General features: G+C 46.8%; 2 long non-coding RNA genes across 3 annotated transcripts in view; one reads left to right on the forward strand and one right to left on the reverse strand.

Moving 5' to 3' along the window:
* Nucleotides 1–3,374, forward strand: LOC119866254. Its single transcript, XR_005379556.1, has 3 exons — nucleotides 1–1,623; nucleotides 2,425–2,607; nucleotides 2,889–3,374. It is a non-coding gene; the product is annotated as an uncharacterized LOC119866254 (long non-coding RNA).
* Nucleotides 2,809–16,681, reverse strand: part of LOC111092559 — a 23,407-nt gene continuing 9,534 nt past the window's right edge. Inside the window, exons 4-7 of one of the 2 annotated variants that reach the window (XR_005379544.1) lie at nucleotides 8,015–8,127; nucleotides 5,754–5,886; nucleotides 3,729–3,948; nucleotides 2,809–3,369 (exon numbers count right to left, since the gene is read on the reverse strand). This is a non-coding gene — a long non-coding RNA (uncharacterized LOC111092559). Of the gene's footprint in view, nucleotides 3,370–3,728; nucleotides 3,949–5,732; nucleotides 5,887–8,014; nucleotides 8,128–16,681 lie in introns of both variants that reach the window. The other variant, XR_005379543.1, reaches the window with a different exon arrangement.

Raw genomic sequence — 16,681 nt, forward strand, 5'->3', positions numbered from 1 at the left:
GCACAGCTGGTGTCTCCAGGAGCCAGGAGTGTCTGCTGTTGAGCCCACCTGGTGGCCCGTGTTCCCGTTAGCGCAGCCCCGGGAGCCTGGGACCACTGTCTTGTAAGGCCTGCAGTCGGAGCCCGGCCCGGAGAGCCTGCCCTACCCGGCCAGCCGCTGGATGCGGACAACCTCAGATGCACTCATTCCTCCCGGAGGATGCCACGCCATCCACTAGCGGAGACAGAGGCTCCAGGCGCAAAGGTGCCAGAAAGGATCACTTAAAAATTAATAAGGGATCCCAAGGCCCGGCGCTGGCCATCATGCGGCCAGAAGCAAGCTCCGGCCACATACACCGGGGAGACAACCACCCAAATGTTTGGCCTCTGGGGGCCTGGCCTGCAGGAGAGCAGAAGCCACGAGCTGAGAAGTAATTCAGTTCTTGAAGAAATCTGTGTTCTGTGTCAGAGAGGATGTGCGAGGCACTGGGAGGGCCTGGACGAGGCCTCCCCTCCTGGAATCACACACTGTGTGTGTCGCCTCCGTGTCTGGCTTGTTGCGCTCCACCAAGGAAGTAGAGTCTGAAAGAGACCTTCCCTCGACTTACAGGGGAGGCCACAAAGGTCCAGGGAGAGAAAGCACTTAACAGAAGAGCGGCCCCAAATGCGAGGCCAGCCTGGGCCCCCGACAACAGCCACCAACACGTCCTAGCAGGGTGGCTTCAAAGCCCTGGCACCGCAGCTCTAGAGAACGCGCCCGGGATGTGTTGCCGCCTGCAAGGAGGCTGAAGTTCCACAAAACAACCGAGGTTACTCGGTGTGACACAATCTGACCTTTTTAAGATTCTATGTATTTATTTGAGAGAGAGAGAGAGAGAGAGAGAGAGAGAGAACGCAGGGGGAGATGCAGAGGGAGCAGCAGACGCCCCGCTGAGTAGGGAGCCCGACGTGGGACTTGATCCCCGGACCCCAGGTCACGCCCTGAGCCGAAGGCAGGCACTCAACCTCCGAGCCCCCCAGGCGCCCGTACCTTAACGTCACATAACCCTATGAGGCAGCTGCAGTCAGTATTCCCATTTCACAGTGAAGAAGTGAGTACACAGTATCGCGTACAGGCGACGGAAAATGTCACGGATGTTCCCAGTTCGTTCCAGTAGCACCAAGGGAAAGCGCCTGGCATTCCTGCAGACCTCTAATTAAGCTGGGGCAGAGGCACCTGGCAAGTGTCCCTGGCACCCCTGGTCCCCGAGCCCTCCCCACCCCCAACTCTGGAAAAAGCTGCCTCCAGAGCAAACACAGCGTGGCTGCCCCCAGGAGGGGGGGGATTGCTGTTTCCTTCACGGGACTGGCCCCCGGGAGATGACAATCGGGGCAGTTGGACACCCCATCCTTGCCCTACATCCCGTCAGCTCCCCATTCCTCTGGCCCCACACCCTCCACTGCAGGTTTTAACCCTTTGTTTCCCTACTAATCTCTTTTTCCACACGTGACTGTGTGTCCCTCCAGGGACATACGCATTGCTCGGTGGACCTTCTGTGCCCAGGACAGAGTCCGAGGCTGACCCGCTCTGAAGGGCCCGGGCGTCCGTGTGTAGCCCGCCCGCTATCCGTAGGCCCTGGGGGATCGTCCTTCCCATTGGCAGCAGGTGACTCCGCTATTTATTTATAAGATCTCTTCTCCAAGTGCGGCGTCGGGGGAGAATGGGGCGGGGCGTGCAATTTTCCCGTAAGGAATCTGTCCCCATCGTAAGGTTGCATCAGGACCAAATGATAAGACAAAATCCAAGTATGTGCCCTCAGTCTCCAGGGAGAGAGGGGATGCGGGAGAAAAGATCTTTTATGTCCCCTCCTGCTGCACGGCTGAACCTAATAGGCCAGCGCACAGTGCTCTTGGTTGGTTGTTTTTACATCAGTTCTCGCCTGCCAGAAGGCAAAATAAATAACTTTCTGAAAGTTCAGTGTTCAGTCCCGGGAGTTTTTACGAATAAAATGAAACAAATTACATGCTTAAATATCTGTCACTCACATCAGTTTTTCATAAAAAAGTACTCGGCGACTGTTCCAGTGGCATTTCTTTGTTGGGGCTGGAAATACTGTGTGAATATAGCTATGCTAATTTAGGGGCAATTTTCAAGTTTCATGAGTCCTAGAAAAGCTAAGAGTTGTTCAATAGGGAATGTTTTGGGGCGGAGCTATTGGTAGACTGCTTTGTAGATTTATTATATCTTGACAGACTGATATGATGGAAATGAATGAAACATTAGACGCGCTTAATATTTTACATACGATATGTCATCATAATGGCAAAGTACCTAGGTCGCATTATTAACTGCCTTTGGATTTTAAAAATCTAGATTGTTATCCAGATGAATAGCTTTTCACCATTGCCTGCCTTGCTCTGTCAGTTTAAAGAAAAGATGATAATGGGCCTTCTTCCCGTTTTACAGCACGGCCGTCATCAAAACGTGGAAGCTGTTTCTGAAGGCAGTTCTAGAGCGCAGCAAGGACAAAGGCAAAGTCAAGGCTTTCACGGACATCTCCGAGCCCCAGTGACACTCTTGGCACCAAGTCCTGAACACGTCCCAACTCCCCATTTGTCGCCAGATGCTCCACAGGCCAAACTCCCGCAGGTTTCAAGAATTTGAGAAGGGAGGGGCTACTATACGTATCTCTTTGGGGGCTCCTGGTGGCTCAGTCAGTTAAGCACCTTCCTTTGGCTCAGGTCATAACCTCAGGGTTCTGGGATCGAGTCCCACGTTGGGCTCCCTGCTCAGCAGAGAGTCTGCTCCTCGCTCTCCCTCTGCCCTGATCCCCACCGGCCCCCCCCCCGCCAATCATGCTCGCTTTCTCACTCTCTCAAATAAATAAATAAAATCTTTTTTTTTTTTAAATATCTCTTTGTCTTCAACAGGGTATTTCACCTTGGAAGCAGCCAACATCTACTTAAACAAGAAAAAAAATCATCACAAAGATATAGGATGGCTCGAAAGAAATGAGCCACCAAGCCCTGAGAAGACAAGGAGGGACCTTAACTGCTACCACTGAGTGAAAGGAACCAATCTGAAGAGGACACGGAGCACAGGATTCCAACCGTGTGACCTCTGGAGAAGGCAAAACCGGAGACAGTGAGAAGACCGGTGGTTGGCGGGAGAGATGAATGAGTGGAGCAAGATCTGGGGGGACGTGAGGCTCTTCTGCACGATATCCTAATGGTCGCACCTGTCAGTGTACACTTGCCCGAGTCTATTGGGTGTTCGTTGCCAAGGGTGAGCTCTGGGCGGTGAGGATGCGTCCGAGTCAGTTCTGCGTTTCTAACAAAAGGCTTCCAGCTCGCCAGCGGAGTCCCCTGGTGACCACCTGGTGGGGGATGCTCCTAACGGGGGAGGCCGGACCTGTGGGGGGGGGGGGGGGGAACTACGGGAAATCTCTGTATCTAGGCCGAGGCCTCGCTCCTCTGATTCAAGACAGCTTTGAACTTCCCTTCCTTTTCCTCTTCTTTCCTTCCTCTTCCCCTCTCTCCCCCAGCCCGGGCACCCATCCTAGCAAACCCCTCAATGCCAGTCTCCAGCTTAGATTCTGAAGAAAGCACCGATATTTCCTGGTCACAGCTGTTGCCGATATCCTGAAATAGTGCACCTGCTTGCCCCTATCTCGATGTTACAGTCGTTATTAGCCTGCCGGGTCTTGTTACCCAGCACATGACTATAAATACATATTACTATGTTAAAACCCGTTTTTAATATTCTCCTACCTGTATTTCAGTATCACTGGGGCTTTTTGGCATCTCATAGATTTTATTTCATGGGTGCAGAGGATGGCAAAATGGGTCACCCCAGAATATGCCGCTTCGATATAAGGATGATTTTGAGCTAAAGGCTCTTGAGAAACGGCAGGTGCAAGAAGGCTCTGGCTTCCCCTCCTTCCCTTCCCACAACGCAAGGGATAAAACTCCCAAATGGAAGATGTCCTCCCTGTACCAGGAGAAAAGGAAGGCTTTTGTCACCAGGGATGGCAAGTCGGGGTCTAGAGAAATCCACACCAACAAGCCCTGCGAGCGAACCCCGACCTCCTGCCACTTCCCCACTACGAACTCCCCCAGCCCAGCTCCGTCCTGGTCCCAGTGTCACAACTTCCTCCCTTCGCCAGCTTCAGCATGGAAGGGTTCGGCTGGAACTGCTGCCCGGGGGCTTCACTTCCTTAGGAGGGCCCCACAACGTCCCCATTGCCTAAATGGGTGCGCTTCGGTCCCGTGGGGCTGCCTGTGTCAGTGTCATTGTCAGGCCCCGTGGAAAAGCCCACAAGAGCAGGCTGCCTCCCTTCCCCGGGGACCTGGAGCCAGGGCACAGGCCAGGTGGGGGCGGGGGGTCCCGAGACGCCCTCCCGCCAGGCGCTGGTCTGCCCAGGCTCCAAGCAGCCAAGCTGCGACCCTGGCCCTGGCCCCGCCCAGCTCTTGGCTGCCCTCGCAGGCGACCGTCCCAGTCTCCCGCCAGACGTCCACACACGCGGGGCGAGTGTTTGGAAGGCAACAGAATGCGGCCGAGTGAGACCTACGGAAACGAAGCTTTTGGCAGGTGCCGCCTGGGAACCAGGCCCGGCCACCACTGCACTCAGCCTGCGTGTCACCAGTGTGGGGACAGCAAGGCTCCCGGGGAAGGAGCACCCGGGGTCCCACAGCCCCCAGGGCGGGGCGGATGCGGAGCTGGGCGTCAGAGCCAACGCACCTGCTTTTTCTCTTTTGGAAAGGACGCTTTTAATCAGAAAAATTCTCAAACCCGCCCCCAGTACAGAGAAGTGTGTGATACACTCCCCCGCCCCGGGCCCACCACCCAGACGCAACAATTTGCACTTTCGTAACAATTTTATTTTGTCTTTCTCCCCCATACCCTCATCTTTTTTTCTTTCTTTTTTATATCTGGAGTATTTTTTAAATATGTATGTATGTATGTGATTGAGAGACAGAGAGCAAGCAGGGTGGGGGCGGAGGGGGAGGGAGGGAGAGACTCCAAGCTGACTCCACACTGAGTGCAGAGCCCGAGTCGGCTCAATCTCCTGTCCCTGAGATCATGACCTGAGCCAAAATCAAGAGTTAGAAACTCGGGGCACCCGGGGGGCTCAGCGGTGGAGCGCCTGCCTCTGGCTCGGGCCATGACCCCTGGGTCCCGGGATCGAGTTCCGCATCAGTCTCCCCGCAGGGAGCCTGCTTCTCCCTCTGCCTGTGTCTCTAACTCTCTCTGTGTCTCTCATGGATAAATAAGTAACATCTTTTAAAAAAAAAAAAGTTGGAAGCTAAACCGACTGCCCCCCAGGCGCCCCTGTATCTGGAGTATCTTTAAAGCAAACCCCAGAATTTTACGCAGTAGAGCCGTGGAACCCGATAGAATCCAGTAGAACACTTTGCTGGAATGACGTTTTAACTATGCCAGTGAAGTCATACCATTCGGTCGGCTTCCAGCTCGCCAGCGGAGTCCCCTTCTACTTTGGATACGACCTTAGCATGGCCGGTACCCTCCTGGGTCGCGGCCAGCCTCACCTGCCGACACCGCTGAGGACGGTCGGCCTTGCTAGAGAACAGTCTAGGCCGCCTCGCCCCCTCAGCACCTCTAGCCCCTCGCCACTGGGGCAGGGCCCCCCTGCATCTCCCTCCCCACGGCAAGGCCCCTTCCTCAGAGAGGCCCCCAGCTGGCGCAGGGTCCCCGCTCCCCGGCCTGCGTCTTCCTCACAGCGCCCCGTCCTTCGCTTTTGTCTCGCTTCTCACAAGGGAGAATTTCGCCTGTACCTGCAGGTGCGTCGTCTCTGGCAGCAGAGCTGTGGGACGCCCGCCGGCCGTTCGCTGGGCCATACCTCGTCCTCGTCCTCGTCCGGGCACGCTCCGGAGGGTGCGCACGGGATGTATGCGCACAGCTAACACGCTATAAAAGGAGAAGTTGTGATGTATTTTGAAAGGATGGCCTCTTGTACCTAAACCTTTTATCTCCCAGTGTTCGGTTACATGAACGGATGTGCGTGGTTAGCGGCGCCAACCGATGAGGACGGGTAAGTGACCAGCTAGTCTCCTCCAAACAACACCCTCTCCACCGTATACAACTTGTCCTTGTTGTCCTCAAGAGCTGGAACTTTATGACACACCTTCCTTTTGGTTCTAAATACAGACTTGAAAAAAAAAAAAAGACTTTATTCATTTATCTGAGAGAGAGAGCACGAGCTGGGGCAGACAGAGACGCAGACGCCCCGCTGAGCAGGGAGCCTGGCGCGGGACTCGATCCCAGGACCCTGAGATCATGACCTGCGCTGAAGGCAGACGCTTCATGGACTGAGCCCCCCAGTGCCCATATATATATATATATATATATATATATATATATTTTTTTTTTTTTTTAATGCTTGGTTGGGAGGTCTCTAGGTCATAAGCAAGAAATTCAAGTGTCTTTCTTGGAGATGCCAGGAGTCAGGGCCTAGGAGCCTGCCTCCCAGGCAGCGAGCATAAAACAGTCGTTTCCCATGAGGCTCAGAGAGTCGGCATGTGTTTTACCCGCATCAGATCCCTGCTTCCTCCTGCGACCCTGAATTATGGTGTTGGGCCCAGTCTCTATCCCAGTCCACACCCCGTGAATAAGACGGAATTAATAAGACACAAGGGGTTCCAGGTGGGGAACCAGAGTGCAACTGGCATTACGAGTCAGCCAATTGGCCAAAAGGGAAACATTTGTTCTCTTTTCTTTCTACAACCATGTTTTTATTGGAAAAGTCATCTGTGTATACTGTGAAAATGGAAAAGTGCTGAGAATCCTAAGGAACGGCATGAACATTGCTGACGATCCCACCACCAGGAAATCGTCACTGGTAATATTTTGGCTTATTTGCTGCCAGATGTTTTTTCCTTTGTGAAACTGCTATTTCATCCTTTCCACCTACAAACGTGTTCATTTCCTATGGTCTATGCTAATTTACCTAGATCACATCCCATACATATTCTTTCACACAGGTAAGAGCGTACTAAACAGGCTGTTTTCCAGTTTGCTTTGCTCATTTAACATTATATTTGTTCATAAAATAGAGACGTTTTGAGACCTGTCATGAAGGACTATTATATCCAGCGTGTGGTTGTGCCACAATCTACCCAACGATTTCCCGACTATGGGCTACACCAGCTGTTTCCATTTGTCCCCATTATGAACCACGCTCTGATAAACAGCTCTCCGTATAAGTATTTGTACCTATTTTAGATTATTTTCACATTTAGAAATGAGATTCTTGGTTACAGTTCACACATACAGGTTTGCTTTATGCCACTTCACTTAAAAAAAAAAATCACTGACAGGAGCGCCCAGGTGGCTCAGTCAGTGAAGTGTCCGACTCCTGATTGCAGCTCAGAGTCGTGGGATCGAGCCCCGCGTTGGGCTCTGCGCTGGGTGTGGAGTCTGCTTAGGATTCTCTCTCTCCCTCTCCCAGTGTTCCTCCCACGCCTCTTCCTCTCCCTCTCCAAAAAATAAATTAAAAATAAAATAAAACAAAATAAGAAAACATCAACACTAGGTACATGTTTTTTTGCTACCATGAAGAGGATTTACCACAAAAGCTTTAATAGGAATGCTCTTCTTTTGGATAGAAGAGGAAACGTATTAAGGTCTCTCTCTCTCTCTCTCTTTTTTTTTTTTTTTTTTTTGTTTTAGATTTTATTTATCTATTCAGGAGAGACCCAGAGAGAGGCAGGGACCCAGGCAGAGGAAGAAGCAGGCTCCCTTCAGGGAGCCCTGTGGGGGACTTGATCCCGGACCCTGGGGTCACGCCCTAGGCTGAAGGCAGATGCTCCACCCCAGAGCCACCCGGGTGCCCCTTAAGGTCTCTTGGTACATGTTGCCAGGAACTTGATTTTAAGAAACACATGTCTTGTGAATGCAGGGGTTATGTGTGCTCACCCCTGTTTCCCCGGTGACTAGACCATTACCCACACTGAAGGTACTTAGTAAAATATTTGTTTAATGGGTTAACATAGGGCACCAGCCACTGAAAATAAAGGTTTCCAAAGGCAGCACCTACCTGTCAGCCCCTCTCCTGCATCCGAGACATCTTATCGTTGCTGATAACTAGACAGTGACGCTTACTGTGTCACCATGGTAATGATGGAACTTCTCTGTGCCTGGTCCATCCCTCTGCAAAACCAGAGCAAGAGTATCTGCCTCACTGAGTGTTGTGAGCATTCCCTCCAGGGGTCACTGTGATGCCCTGGGGGGCACTGGGCTGCCACTGGCCCTCCCTGTGCCCATGCTCAGCCTCTCTCTCAGAGACATAAGCAACATCTTAAAAAACAAAACAAAACAAAAAAACCTACATACACCAAAAGTCAATTTTACTGCATGCTACTTATTAAAAATAGGCCGAAATGCCTATAACTCAAAATAATTTTTAATAAACATCCCAGCCAGGGGCTGGGTTATTATCCACCTCTTTCCTTGCTGCAGGCCTCTCGGATTGTTCCTGTTTCCGCACAAATAAAACTACCGAGCACTTCAGGGGCACACATCTTCATCCAGATTTAGGATTTTTTTCAATAGAACAGAGTTTCAGAAGTGGAATTACTGCTACGATGGGCATGAGTATCTTTAGGACTCTTGCAATCTGCTGCCAGGTTGCTTTCGTTCAGGGTTGTGCCAGTTGACCCTCCCACTGGTTGTGTCTGAGATTCACTGGGTTGGACACTGTTAAGCATGTGAACCTAGACTCCCTGTACGGGGTTGTTTGGAGAACCCTCGTAGGGAAGAAGGAGTAAGAGCAGAGGCAGGTGAACGCCTAGCCCAGAAGACCAACCAGACCTTCAGACCTGAAGATCTTTGTGCTCTTCTGATAAGGCCAACCTTTCTCCTCGTCCCAGTAGCTTTCCGGATTGGCTTCTGTGTCCTTATTCCTTCTCCCCCATCTCTTTTAGCCCTAATGCCAGAGCAAAGTTAGGTTCCCGAAGGGGAAAGGCTATTTTATATAATTGACTAAGCAACCCTTTTATAAAAATTTTATTTTATTTACGACGTGGGGCTCGATCCCAGGACTCTGAGATCGTGACCTGAGCCCAAGGCAGAGCCTTGACCGACGGAGCCAACCAGGTGCCCCAAAGCAGTCCTTCCGAAACACGAGTCGTGTGCAAGGCACCGTCCTAGGCGCTGTGAGACGTCGCAGGGCGAGAACGGCGTGTGCCGGCCGGAGCGCACGCTACGAGGGGAGACACGAAGGCAGCCACTGCCCCGGCCAGAAGCGCCTTTCTCTCTCCCGCGCTGCTAACCGTGGCATCAAAAAGCGGTAACACCGACAGATCCCCTCAGCCCTTTGGAGACAGAGGGCCCCATCGCTCCCAGTGGCGGTATCAGCCTCATAGGCTTCGGGAATTAAGCTGTGCCTGGCAAGACGGGTGCGTCCACGTCTACGCACTCCAGGTAGGGAAAGCGGAGGCAGGAGTGTGGAAGTGTGACTCCTTCCCTCTGATGGGCTTGTATGAAAACAGCAATCGAAAACCTCCTCTCCCGGGGTAAAGAGAAGCCGACTCAACAGCCCACTTGCGCGCATCGGCCTGCCGGGCCGAGGGAAGGCCCACCCCCCAAAGCAGCGCTCCGCTCCCACAGGCAGAGATAGCATGTATAATAAATGGGGAAAACGTGTGAAATGAGACATCTGCTCTGCATGCTTAAGCACCAAGGCTCCCGCAAGTTATAAACTTCCACTCTGTACTCTGGGGGCTTGCGATGATGAGCTGGGAAGGAGTCTGGAAGGTTCATCTCTCTCCAATAAAAAAGGTTCATCAACTCTCTCCAACTTTTATAATAATTATTTTGGAACACTGTAGATAGGAAATTGAAAGAGATCCAAGGAAAGAAATGATGACAGAACTGAGGAGGAACCGATGAAAGAGTCAATAAAGCTAAAGAATGTTGGGAAATGAATTTTAACGATGAGCTGAACAAGGCCTTCGGCTAATTTAACCAACTTGACAAAGCCATTATATTATAAGCATGGTGCTTATTTTGCCACAAATCTATGTAGACTAAAGGGTACGTTATGAAATGCGAAAACCTCATGTATTCAGGATCTGAACAAACGCCTAGATGTTTGAGAAAATAAAATGTAGATATTCTGTTACCGGTATGTTTTTAGGACAGGATGCCTTTTCCCCTGTATTGAACATTTTATTCTCTCTGGATGCCATTCATTTCTCCTATAAGGCAGCAGCTGTGTACTGTTTTCTAACGTGGTGTTTGTTTTCAGGTTCTCTCCTGACCTTGTAATACACGATAATTACTCCTAAATCCTACCAGATGGCCAAGTGTGACACTTGCTGAGGCCAATTTTGGGCACAGATCACCTTTTCTCTTGCCATGATGCTGGATATTATTTATATAGTTCTACATCTTACATGTTTCAAAGCTCTTTCCAAATACTAACTCATTGAACTTAATCAGAACTTGGAGATTCAAATCTACAAATATTTTTACCCTCATTTTATGAAAGGTGAAATTGAAAAAGTCTGAGAGTAACTTTCCCAAGATCATACAGGGAACTAGGACAAGACACTAGGTTTTCTGACTTCCATTACTCTGCTTTTCTATTCTACTATACACTCTAAGCTTGCATGTAACCAGGATGGGCCATTTCCTGTGAAACTCTCAGGGGAGGGATCTCTGCTCCCACACCCTTCTGCCTTTGTCCAATGTCTGCTTAAGTCCTCTCCCAGCTGCCCTTCTAGGCAGACATGTGGTGTCTGTAATGTGGATACGACAGGTGATGCCAGCCTGGAGGACAGAAATGTCCAAAGGTTCTTCTAGTAGTGGCCAGAGCTTTGCACTGGACTACCTAAGGACACCAGCAATTAGGTGGGCGGAGGCACTTAAGAACCACAATGTAGGGGGCACCTGGGTGGCTCAGAAATGCTTGATTTCTGCTCAGGTCATGATCTCAGGGTCATGGGATCGAGCCCCCTGTCTGGCTCTGTGCTCAGCGGGGAGTCAGCTTACCCTTATCCCTCTGCTCCCCACCTCAACTCACACTCCCTCAAATAAATAATTAAAAATCTTTTAAAAAATAGAAAAAAAAAAAAAAAGAACCACGATATGGATAGTGACCTAGGAGAGCCCCACAGAGCAATCTACAATAGTGAGAGTCATAGCCAAGATCCAGGGTAGACTGGTCTAACCATAAGGGTAGTGGTCAGTGGACCACGGGGTGAGCCACATCAGCAAGGTTGGACGTGTAGCAAGATGGTCACTGGGATAGTGATGTCCACATCCCATGGTGAGGAGGTAAGAGAGCATGCGTGTGGCTTTCTGGGGTGGTATCCATCATTACACACGAGGGCGCAATCATTTCTCCTAACTTTGGAATGCTGGGTCTCCTCCTTCCCTCTTCTCAGGATTCTTAGGTAAGAGAGGAGGCATGTGAAGGATAGGAAGATGCACAAAGGAAAACAAACAGGCAGAAATTACACTAAAAGCCTATTCAACGAGAAATTGCGAAGGTAAGAAGATACATTCCTCCCCACTTTCTTTGACATAATTTTAAAATAATCATTATCAAAGACCATTTTGGGCGGATGCTGAGTTAGAAGTAAAGCTACCACCCCAGTGCCTGAGTCTACACTTGTGGATACCCCTGTGGAGACACCGGGTTTGTGTTCAGAGGAGGGCTATGGTCTTGTGTTAGGTGGGTGGATGCCAATGACCTAGTGAACTTTGTACCTATTTTAGATGGCCTGATGTTGTTCCCCAAGTTAATAAGACCTGGACCATGATTCTAAGACTCTGAAATGCCTAAGAATCACTTGAAGATTCTGACTCGATGGCTTTGAAGTGGAATCCACAAGTCTGATTTTCTAATTAGCTCTGGGTCATGTCTATGATACTAGTTCACAGCTCAAAATAACAAGGAGTGAGGGGACATTCAGACTGCACTGTATATGATTTTTTTCTACTTTATAAACTTTTTTACTTAACATTTTAAGTGAGCATATTGCTTATGATATTACTTTTTAGATTCATGGTTTTAATACCTGTGTAATATTTAGTTGCTTGAATATATAGTGATTTATTTGCTTGTTCACCTTTTGTTTGAAATCTAAAATGCTTCCTATTTTTAGCTCTCATAAATTATGTTGCATCCCTACTCATAAATCTTTGCTACTCTGCACCACAACTTGCAACTGTGTTGGAGAATTCCATTAGGGTCCAAGAGCTTCAAAAGAGATGTATTTCAAAACTTGAAAATACAAAAACAAATACTGACTGAGCTTATATTGTCCATATCCAAGGCACTTGCTGATAGGAATTTTGAATTATTCAGAAAAGTATAGAGAGCTTTCCTTTCACCTTGCTACAAAGAATACTTGTCAATGATGCCATAAAGTATAAAACTTGGAAGTAGCTAGAATTTTCCCCATAGAATAGTACTGTAATTAGGGATTATGCTCCAAGATGAAGGGAAAAAGACCAGATGTAATAAAATTAAACAGTAAAGTCATAGGCAACGACCTACGCAATGGGAATATGCCATGTACATTAAATTTTAAAAACCTACTGCAGCATAACTTAGCACAAAAACTAACAAAAATTATATTCAAAAAAATATATTCAATGACAAGTATTTATTTAATAAGTTGGCATCTCTGATTTGCTGCTGTGTCCTCAGGTCCTTGCTCTCACTTAAAGGACATCTAGCCCACAGGGCACACTTGAATAGAAAATGGTACCCCTTCCTCAAGGTACTTTACTTCCATCTGGCTGAACTTTGTTATACATATTGCTTTTGTTAGAACAAGACACTGTACTGCCATCTGCTAGAAAATTGTAGCAATAAAAATATAAATGTACAACGTGAATGGCATTTCTTAGATGTGACAGTCTTTGCGGTACATGGTATGCACAACCATAGACAATATTCCCACAGCTGAAAAGATATTTGTAGAATGAATGTGTGACTATATTCCATTGATTCTGGTTGAAGTTGTAATCTGCCTATACCCTTAGCTGCCACTAGCTAGAAAGCTTAGGAATGTGCAAAGTGATCAGACAGAGGTAATGGGAAGCCCTATATTAGTACTTCTCAAACTTTAATGGGAAGTGACATGGGCAAGATGGCAGATTAGGAGGTCCCAACCCTGGCCACCCCACAAAAACAGGGATTTAAGAACTATCCACCAATGACTAAAGCTCCAGGAGAGTTCTGGAGTACAATTAAGAAGCAGCAGCAACTCAATGGAGCACAAAAACTAAGGATGGCCACATAGAAACATGTAGAAGGCATTTTACCTCTGTCACCCCATTGCCCCAGCCCAGCACCTCTCAGAATCAAGAATATCCTTGGTCACAACCTCCTGTAGGGGAAAAGTGGAGCTGGAGGATCTCTAAAGCCAATGCATACCATTGCTGTGGACACTTACAGCCTTCGCCACTGAGGCCCCCACACTCTGTGCTGATGTCGACTTCCGCTGACACAGCATCTCAGAGTCTCTGCCACTGTGCCCCCTGAAGCAAGCTGCCACACCCTACCTAGCTGGCATCCCCACACCCATGCAAAGGTAAAGAAGTTTTTCCCCACTGAAATTAGTCCAGAAAATCTAGAAGATGTGACTGTTCCCTCAAATGTCAGACATCGATGCAAGGCTACAAAGAACATGAAAAATCAAGGAAATAAAAACCAAAAGGAACACAATACAGTTCTAGTAACCAACCCCAAAGAAATGGATATCCACAAATATTCCAGAGCAATTGTTGTAAAGAAGTTAAGCAAGCCACAGGAAAATACAGACTACTCAAAAAGATCAGAAAAACCATACATGAACAAAATGAGTAGTTCGAAAAAGAGATAGAAAATGTAAAATAGAACCAAATGGGAATTCTGGATATGAAGAATATAGTGAATAAAATGAAAAATGCAATACAAAACTTCAATAACAGACTTGGTCAAGGAGAAGAAAGAATCTACAAATTCAGAGACAGATCATTTGAGGTTTTTTTTTAAGATTTTATTTATTTATTCATGAGAGACAGAGATAGAGAGAGAGAGAGAGAGAGAGAGGCAGAGACACAGGCAGAGGGAGAAGCAGGCTCCCTGTAAAGAGCCCAACATGGAACTCGATCCCAGGACCCTGGGGTGCCCTGAGCCATGCTCAACCACTGAGCCACCCAGATGCTCCAAAGACAGATCATTTGAAGTTATCCAATAAGAGGAGGATAAAGAAAAAATAATGAGAGGAGAAAAGATTTATGAGACATCATCAAATGAATAGACATATTTTTTTATGGCAGTCCCAGCAGTTGAAGAGAGATGGAGAAAGGAGAAAAAAGTTATTTAAAGAAATAATGGATGAATTTTTTTCAAAGTTTGGGAGGGAAATGAATCCACGATCAAGAGTCACATGCTCTACTGACTGAAGGGAATTCTTACTATATTACTGTCAACTTCCTTTCAGATCTGTCAATGTTTGCTTTATACATTTAGATGCTTTGATGTTGGGTGTGTATATATTTATAATTGGATCAATTATAAATTGGATAAAATCAGAGAGAATCAAAAGTAATTTAAAAGATGTCTTGAGATGAAAATGAAAGTACAACATATCAAAATTTACGAGTTGCAGCACAGGCAGTACAAAGAGGGACATATATAGGGATAAGCACCTACATTTAAAAATAGAAAGTTGGGACGCCTGGGTGACTCAGTGGTTGAGCATCTGCCTTTGGCTCAGGACATGATCCTGGAGTCCCAAGATTGAGTCCCACATCGGGCTTCCCGCATGGAGCCTGCTTCTCCCTCTGCCTATATTTCTTCCTTTCTCTATCTCTGTGTCTCTCATGAATAAATACAATAAAATCTTTTAAAAAAAGAAAGTTTACAAATGAATAACTTAACTTTATAACTCAATGAATCAGAAAGAGAAAAACAAAGTCCAAACTTAGCAGAAAGAAGGAAATAATATATATTAGATAGAAACAAATTAGAGAATTGAAAAACAATAGAAAAAATCCACATAAACTAAGAGTTGGTTTTTTGAAAAGATAAACAAAATTGACAAACCCTTAACTAGACTAAGTAAAGAAAGGAGACTCAAAATCACAAATGAAAGGTGAGACATTACAACGGATGTCTCAGAAATAAAAAGGATCATAAAGAATTATTATGAACAATTACATGCCCACAGATTGGATGACGTGAAAGAAATGGATAAATTCCTAGAAACATGCAACCTACTGAAACTGCATCAAGAAGAAATAGAAAGCCTGAGTAGACCAATAACAAATAAGGACATTAAAAATAAAAAACCTCCCAATAAAGACTAGGCCTAAATCAGATGGGGCTTCACATGTGAATTCTATCAAACATTCAAAGAAGAATTAATATCAATCCTTCCAAAAATTTTCCAAAAACTGGAAAAAGAGGGAACATTTCCAAACTCATTTTATGAGCCCAGCATCATCCAAATACCCAAACAAAACAAAGCCAACCCAAGCAAAGAAAATGATAGGTAAATATCCCTGATGAGCATAAATGTGAAATCTTCCACAAAATTCTAGCAAATCAAACTCAACAGCATACTAAAAGGGTCATATGCCATGACCACATGGGATTTATCCCTGGGATGCAAGGGATGGTTCAACAAATGGAAATGAATCAACACGATACAGCACATTAACAAAATGAAAGTAAAACTCATATGATCATCACAACAGATGCAGAAAAAGCATTTGACAAAGTTCAACATCAATTCATGAGTAAGAGTTTTACCAAAATGGGTGCAAAATAGGTACCTCAACACTATAAAGAACATCTGTGGAAAGCCCACAGCTGGGTCACCTGGGTGCTCAGTAGGTTAAGTGTCAGACTCCTGATTTCTGCTCAGGTCATGATGTCAGGGTTGTGAGATCGAGCTCTGCATCAACTCTGCTGGGCATGGAGCTTTCTCATACACTTATTGGTCATTTGTATATCTTCTTTGAAAAAAAAAGTCTATTTAGCCACTTATTTTATCAATTAAAAAACAAAGGATCTAACTAGACATTTTTTTTCAAAGAAGATATACAAATGACCTATAAGTATATGAGAAGGTACTCGATAACACTCATCATCAGGGAAATGCAAATCTAAACCACAATGAGATACCACCTTACACCTGTTAGAATGTCTGTCATCAAAAAAGTAAAGGTAAATGTTAGCAAGGGTGTGGAGAAAAGGGAGCCCTCATGCAGTTTTTAAATTGATACAGATATTATGGAAATCAGTATGGAGTTTCCTCAAAAAAATAAAAAATAGGGCAGCCCCGGTGGCGCAGCGGTTTAGCGCCGCCTGCAGCCCAGGGCGTGATCCTGGGGACCCTGGATCAAGTCCCACGTCGGGCTCTCTGCATGGAGCCTGCTTCTCCCTCTGCCTGGGTCTCTGCTACTCTCTCTCTGCATCTCTATGAATGAATAAATAAATAAAATCTTTAAGAAAAAAATTAAAAATAGAACTGCCATTTGACTGAGCAATCTCACTTTTGGGTATATATATCTAAAGGAAATTAAATTTGTATCTGAAAGGCATGTCTGCACTCCTGTGTTTACTGTAGCATTATTCCCGATAGTCAAAAAATGGAACAGCAGTAATGTCCATCAGCAGATGAATGGATGAAGAGACTGGTATGTATCGACACTGGAACATTACTCAGCCTTCAAAAAGGAGATCTTGCCATTCAGG

The sequence above is a fragment of the Canis lupus genome, chromosome 26, assembly GCF_011100685.1.
Source record: "Canis lupus familiaris isolate Mischka breed German Shepherd chromosome 26, alternate assembly UU_Cfam_GSD_1.0, whole genome shotgun sequence".
Classification (NCBI taxonomy): domain Eukaryota; kingdom Metazoa; phylum Chordata; class Mammalia; order Carnivora; family Canidae; genus Canis; species Canis lupus.